Raw genomic sequence first — 7,023 nt, forward strand, 5'->3', positions numbered from 1 at the left:
ACACATACATACATTTCACTGGTTCACTGGTTTTGCTTCACTGAAGTACCCAGCCTAAGACAGATACTAATTGCACACAGAGCTCTATATTTTGGTGTGTATAGTCAGGGGTCCCACTATAAAGCCCATATTTATGATAGTATTTGCATAGCTCCAGACAATTCTATTCGACCAGAAGTGAGAAATATGTGCAAATGATGGAATTTGCAATGCATGTTGACTTTGAACTGTCTCTCCCATTCCCTGAAAACCATTTCTCTCTCTCTCTCTCTCTCTCTCTCTCTCTCTCTCTTTCCCCCTCAGTTCTCTGACTCTGGTATAATCAGTTTCATTCCTAATAATTCCATGACTGGGTCAATATATATATGGAGGTCCCAATACCAGAAACTTTTCTCTTCCTACTGACAGCTCCACTCTGCACCCTAAGGAGCCTCGTATGTCCATGTGTGGACTGTAGCCCAAGCTTCATAAACACACACCTTCATTGGCTACCCAGGACCTATGGTGACACACATCAGCAATGTGGTCCAGGTATGGAAAGAAATGTGTAAGAAGAGTCTTTTAAGGTTATGAGAGCAGATAATTCTGGATTCCCAGTAATTGAGAGTGTGGTCTAGGAGGGCTCTGGTAGGCCTATGGAGGAGAGCCTTCTAAAACAGGAGCCCAGGTCAAGGGTCCTAGTTGCCTGGGTCTAAGGGCAGTATTTCTGGGCTGTCTTTGTTCTCTGATCTTCATAATAGGTACTGATGGAAGTAGAGTCCAAACATTTCACTTGAAAAATGCAAACCTTTTAATCAAAAGTAATTAATTCTGTAGTGATTTCTGTGTTGCTCTATCAAACATTTCTTGATCCTTGAGCCTGAGGGACTCACCATTTAATTACCACCTTCAAATGAAATACACAAACCTTAATTTTTCCTCCTGTTTATTTCCATCATGGCATAAGTCATTTCCTCCTGGATCCTCTCTTCCTTTTCTTCTTTCTTAAAAACAGTGCCATTCCTTATCATGGAGGAAAAAGCACAGGACATTGATGGTATGCAAGATGGTTTTAAGTGGGGGATTCTGGGAAGATGACAGTATATATAGACCTTCATTCTGACCCTTCCTCACAAATACAACAAGGAAACAGTTCTCTGAATCAGGATGCAGAGGAAAGCAGCAGGCAGCTACAAACAGGCAAGAATTAACAAATCAACAAGTTTCATACGGTAGAACAATTGCTGCTCCCATCATTCTTGCCCCTCCCTCAAGACATGCTGATCTCCAGTTGTTGAGAACTGGGTAAATGGCCCCAGAAAGGAGCCTGTTTCTCCAACCACCAGAGCCCATTTCTCCAACCACCAGAGCCCCTGCCTCTACAAACATACAGGAACCCAAGTTTCTGCTCTAAAATCAATAAAGCAGACCTCCTGAGGGGTCATTTTGGAGTGTACTGGTACCTCCCCCACTGGAACACTGTCAGCAGCAAGCCTGCTGTGAATTTCTGTGGGTCTGTTCAGTGCAGTTTATTTTCACAGTCAATGCTTTACCTGTCTCCCTGCACACCTCACAGCTCAGGCCTCTTACACCATTATCACAGACTTCCTAGGGAGTCAAGTCAGGTCGATGTGCACCTCCTTTTCAGTTGGTGCTGAGAACTGCTAATTGAGGCTGCTGTGTGCTAAGAAGCAAACATATTTAGTGGAGACTGTACCCACAGCCAGCATACTACAGGAGGAGCTCTGATAGTAACAAGGCATACCTTTCTAGAGGTCTGTTTTGAGTGGGACAACCCCTGCCCCACCCAGACACTGTCACCTGCAAGCCAGTTGGGAATTGCTACAGAAGATTTCTGCAGAGGAGTCCTCTCCCATTGTCAGCACTCTACCTGACTCCCTGTGCAATCCATGGCTCTGGCCTCTGAAACCAAAAGGACAAACCTCCCTAGAAGTCAGTTAGGGTTAGTCTGTCTCCACTTCCAACTGGTGCTGAGGACTGCTGACTGAAGTTGCTATGTGCAAGGAAGCAGGAATCTTGAGTGGAGGCTGCACTCACAGCCAACAGTCTCCTGAGAGGACTCTGGCAGCAACAAGGTGCACTCCATGGGGATCTAAACAGAGTGTTACCCTTACCTGATAATTATTGATTGCCAGGCTATTTTGAACTGCTACAGAAGGCTCCCAACATGGAGTCTGCTCACATAGTCAACATTCTGCCTACCTCCCTATGAACCCTATACCTCAGGCTTCTGAAACCAACATGACAAACCTCCCTGGGGACCAGTTGTGGTCTGTTTGGTCCTCCTTACACTCAGTGCTGAAGAATATCTTAAAACATGATATCTCACCTTAGTAGTGCCTGCTGGTGGACATACAGACCACAGTGTGTTCTCTAGTGTGCTTAGGAGAGATTCAAAGTTGAAAACCAAGATATGGAACTTTCAAATCCTAATTATACCAGGGGTGGAGAAGGAGCTATCACAGAGAGGGAGAGAAAATAGCAAGCAAAAGTGAAGGCTCTACCTGCCTAAGAGTTTCTTGCAGAAAGTAGTATGGACAAAAACACCAAATACTGAGGAAAACAGAAAGTGAATGCCCTCAAAAATTCCAATGCCCCAACAAATAATCACAAGATAGGTAAAGAACAGAGAAATAATGGCCCATTCAAATGAACTTGGCAAAGGGGGTGAAAGTGTATCAAGGGATGACCAAATAATTGGGGGCAGGGAGAAAAGGAAGAATATAATAAGAACTAAGGAAAAACATAAATGATAAAGAATTTAAAGAAAACAATGTAAGAACAAAATGCAAGCCTAAAAAAAGAGAGAGATTTCAGCTGAAAGGGACAATAACTGAAATAAGAAACACAATAGAAGGACTTACCAGCAGATTTAATCAAGCAGAAGAAAGAATCAGCAAATTAGAGGATAAGATAGTTAAAATTACAGATCCTTAAGAGCAACAAGAATGGTGGCTCAAGAAGACTGAGCACAGTTTATGAAATTTTGGGGCCTAGTATACCAAAACCAAAAACAAACCCACTGCCATTGAGTCAAAATCCAACTCATAGTGACCCTATAGGATAGAGTAGAACTATCCAATAGAGTTTCCATGGCTGTAAATCCTTACAGAAGCAGACTTCCACATTTCTCTCCTATGGAATGGCTGGTGGATTCTAACCTCCAACCTTTTGATTAGCAGCTGAGTGCTTAAGCACTGTGCCACCAGGGCTCCTTACCTAATATAGTCATCATTGGAATTCCAGAAAGAGATAAGTGAGAGACAGAGACAGAAAGAGTATTTGAAGAAATGTCAGAAAACTTGACCAATCTAATGAAGAATATGGGAGCTCTGGTAGTGTAGTACCCAAGATATTTGACTGCTAACCAGAAGACTTGTGGTTCCAACCCACCAGCCACTCCTTGGAAGGAAGATTGGACAATCTACTTCCATAGAGATACCACCTTGGAAACCCAAGGAGGGGTTGCTATGAGTCAAAATTGACTCAACAGCAGTGAGATTGGTTTTTTGGTTTAATGAAGAATATAAATGTACAAATCCAAGAAATTCAAAAGAACCCCAAATAGGATAAGTTCAAGGAGAGCTATACCAAGACACATCATAGTTAGGCTCTCAAAAAGTGAAAATACAGAGAGAATCCTAAAGCAGTGAGAGAGAAGCAAAGCATCAAATACAAATGACCCCCAATAAAATTAAGTGCCAATTTATCCTCAGAAACATTAGAGGCCACAAGGCAATGGAATGGTATACTTAAAGTGCTGAAGGAGAAAAGCCGTGAACCAAGAATACTGTACCCAGCAAACTATCCTTCAAGAATGAGTGCTAAGTTGAAATATACCCAAACAGAAGCTGAGCGAGTCCGTATCCACCAGACTGGGCCTTCAAAAACAATACTAATGGGAGTCTATAGATGGAAATGAAAATACATGAGAAAGTAATTCAAAGCTTTACATAAAAAGATGGTTTTAAATGATGCACAGAATGGACTTTTCTCAAAGTAAAATATTAAACTTAATATACATTATAAAAATCTAAGTAGCATATCAAGCCTATGATAATATTGCATAGATTGATGTGATGTAAAAATGTGAGCTGTTTTTAAAACTGTATAGTTATAAAATAATAATAAAGAATTGACTTGGATGTGGTCAGCATGGTGAAAGGGGTACAGAAGTGATAGAAGTATGGGAAATGCTGTAGAGGACAGCTGACTGCAAAAAGATATAGTTCCTTGTTCTAGGTCTTCCACTTTCCAACTGAACAAACTTGGTCTCTATGAAACCATGTTTCCTCATCTGCCTGCCTCACAGAGGCATTATGAATATCAATTGGAGAAATATTTGAGAACTACTATGTGATTCTCTCCAAGACTGACCTTCTCTGCCTCTGCAACCCCAGCCCTTACATTTTCCAGACTCAACTCTCTCAACTCTTTCTTTTCTGTAATTTTAGGTTTTGGGATTTTTTTCTTCCTACTTGTTGCTATCAGCTCATTCCCTCTCTTTCTTGGTTGGAGTTTCAGTATCCTAGAATTGGTGGTGCAAATGGTTTGTGGCACCACAGAACAAAGCCATAGAAATCTGCTTTCATAAAGATTACAGCCAAGAAAACCCTCTGGAGCTGCTCTACTATGTACCACATGGGATCACCATGAGTCAGAGCAACTTGATGGCAATGGGTTTGGTTGCCTGGTTTATCTTACTCTAATCTTACTTTCTTCATTCCTGCCACAGACCAACTAACAAAATGATAGATATATACTAGTAATGTCTATCAGAGATTGAATCACCCATAATGACTTTTAAAATTACAGAAGCCCAAACCCTATTCACATCTACTGAACCAGAAAACTTGGAGAATGGTGCCCAGGGATCTGCAATTTTCACATTTCTATGAGTGAATCTGATGTGTATACATAGTTGAGAACAAGCTACATATCCTGTTTTCACTTCCTCAGTGTTCACTCTTTCACTGTGCACTTTCTGCCCATTTGCTAACTTTTATCCTTATGAGTCAGCTGAAACTGCTCTTTCAAAGCCACCAAATGATCTCATAATAGCAAAATTGTATTGCATTTCTTAAATCTTTTTCTCCTTTATGTTTCTGCCTTTTGTAAGTTGTACCCCAAGGTATCCCTATTTCATCAAATGTTCTCTTTTTTGTTTTTTATGGCATTGCACACACAGTATTACATTTGTAAGTCATCTCTTTGAGTATCTTTTATCAGCTCTTATTTCCCCAATCCCCAAGGCACTATCTATAGCATTTTTTTTCTTCTTTCTCCTACTAGTATCTAATCCATTCCAACAACCCCAGACACAATTTCTGTGAAAATCATTTTAAAATCTTTAACACTCATGAGCACCTTCTTTCCCCCTCAGGGGAGGATTACCCAACAAACAAGGTAAGCATAGGCTTGTGCTTACTTGCTAATCAGTAGTGAACAATTTCACACAGGTTTTACCACATCTTGTGTTTTTTGCATGTGATGAAAAACATATAAAGTTGTTTTTCCATAAGGCATCGGATCCAATTCAAAGGGTACACAATCAGGGGAGGGAGAGTGCGGGGGCATGACTTAGGCATGACCAGTTAAATAATCTCTCCCAGGGCTTTGAATCTTGAGCAAAGCAAGAAGATGACACACAGTTGGTTGCTGGTTGTTTTCACACAAAGGAAATTGCAGAGCAGCAGAAAGTTAGGAAAACAAACTTGGAGAGGTGTTTTATGGGATAAGGAAGCAAGTGTTTCAGGGAGATAGTATCTTGTGATTGTTAAGATCTCTGGCTTTGGGATCATGGAGACCTGAGTTTGAGATTCAGCATTTCTACTTGTGAGTTGCATGACCTTGGGCAGTTTCCTCAGTTTTCTTAACTGTGAGATAGAATAATAGTCATAGCTACATCATAGTGTTGTCATGAGAATTTAATGAGATATCTCACGTAAAGAACTTAGACAATACATATTATGGTAGATAAATTGGTCAGCAGAGTCAGGTTCTTCAGAGGTCAAGAAGGGGAAGGACTGATGCACTACTCCTGGAGTTGCACAACAGGGAAATCCTGGTAACCTGGAGAGAACAACTTATAGAAAGGGGCTGGCACAGAAACTAGACTGCAATGGGAAAGAGAGAAGAGAAAGTGACCAGCAGGTGCCCTTAAGAGTTACTGAGTCCTTTTCAGAAAGCCTGGGAGATCAAGACTACTTTCCTAATAGTACCAAGGCACTCTTTGTCTTTTTCATTGTGTGACTTTTGTACTGCTGATGCAAAAGCAAGATAGATAAAATTACTAGCACCTTGGCACAAATCAAGGCAGTCGAACTATTCTAGTGGTCATTGTATTCCCCACCATCATACCCAGTAAAGTTAATGCTAGTTTGACTTAGGAATGTCCTTTATGAAGCATAAAAAGTATAGTATTATTAAATCTCAACTCTTGAGTGAACATATTTTTAATATTCTGTGTGACAAAAGGGGAAATATGCATAAAGTACTTCTGCTACAAACCAAGCATGATGGTTGTCTCCCAGAAAATGACTTGTGTGATTATTAGAGTTGAGCTCATTGAGGTATTTAATAATTTATAAATCTAAAGGCCTTCTGAGATGAGGAGGTTTGAAAACCATTGGATTGGAGAATGGTACTAGAGGAAGCAAAAGAGGGTAGGACCCACAACAGAAGAAAAGGAATCTATACAAGATAAAGGGAGGGCTATTTCTCCTATAGGAAATAGAAGGAGGAAAGAGAGAATTAAGTAGATGTGGAGATATTTTTAAGTGTGGGAGCAGGAATTTGAAGTGTTTCCCACCTGAATGCTTGATTTCACTGTGATGTAGAGGTAGGGATCATGTGTGAAAACTGAGGGAAAATTGCAAGGGAGGTTAAGGTTTTGAGGAATTCATGGAGCAGCTCTGGAGACCCACCTACCAGAGCCATGCAGAGGGAACATCCAGCAACACTGAAGGTCCCAGGTGGTGTTTAGTATTCAACATAGGATTAACCACCTGGTTTTAAAATCTT

This window comes from Orycteropus afer, unplaced genomic scaffold (genome assembly GCF_000298275.1).
Source record: "Orycteropus afer afer isolate SDZICR_OR568_19922 unplaced genomic scaffold, OryAfe1.0 scaffold00030, whole genome shotgun sequence".
Classification (NCBI taxonomy): domain Eukaryota; kingdom Metazoa; phylum Chordata; class Mammalia; order Tubulidentata; family Orycteropodidae; genus Orycteropus; species Orycteropus afer.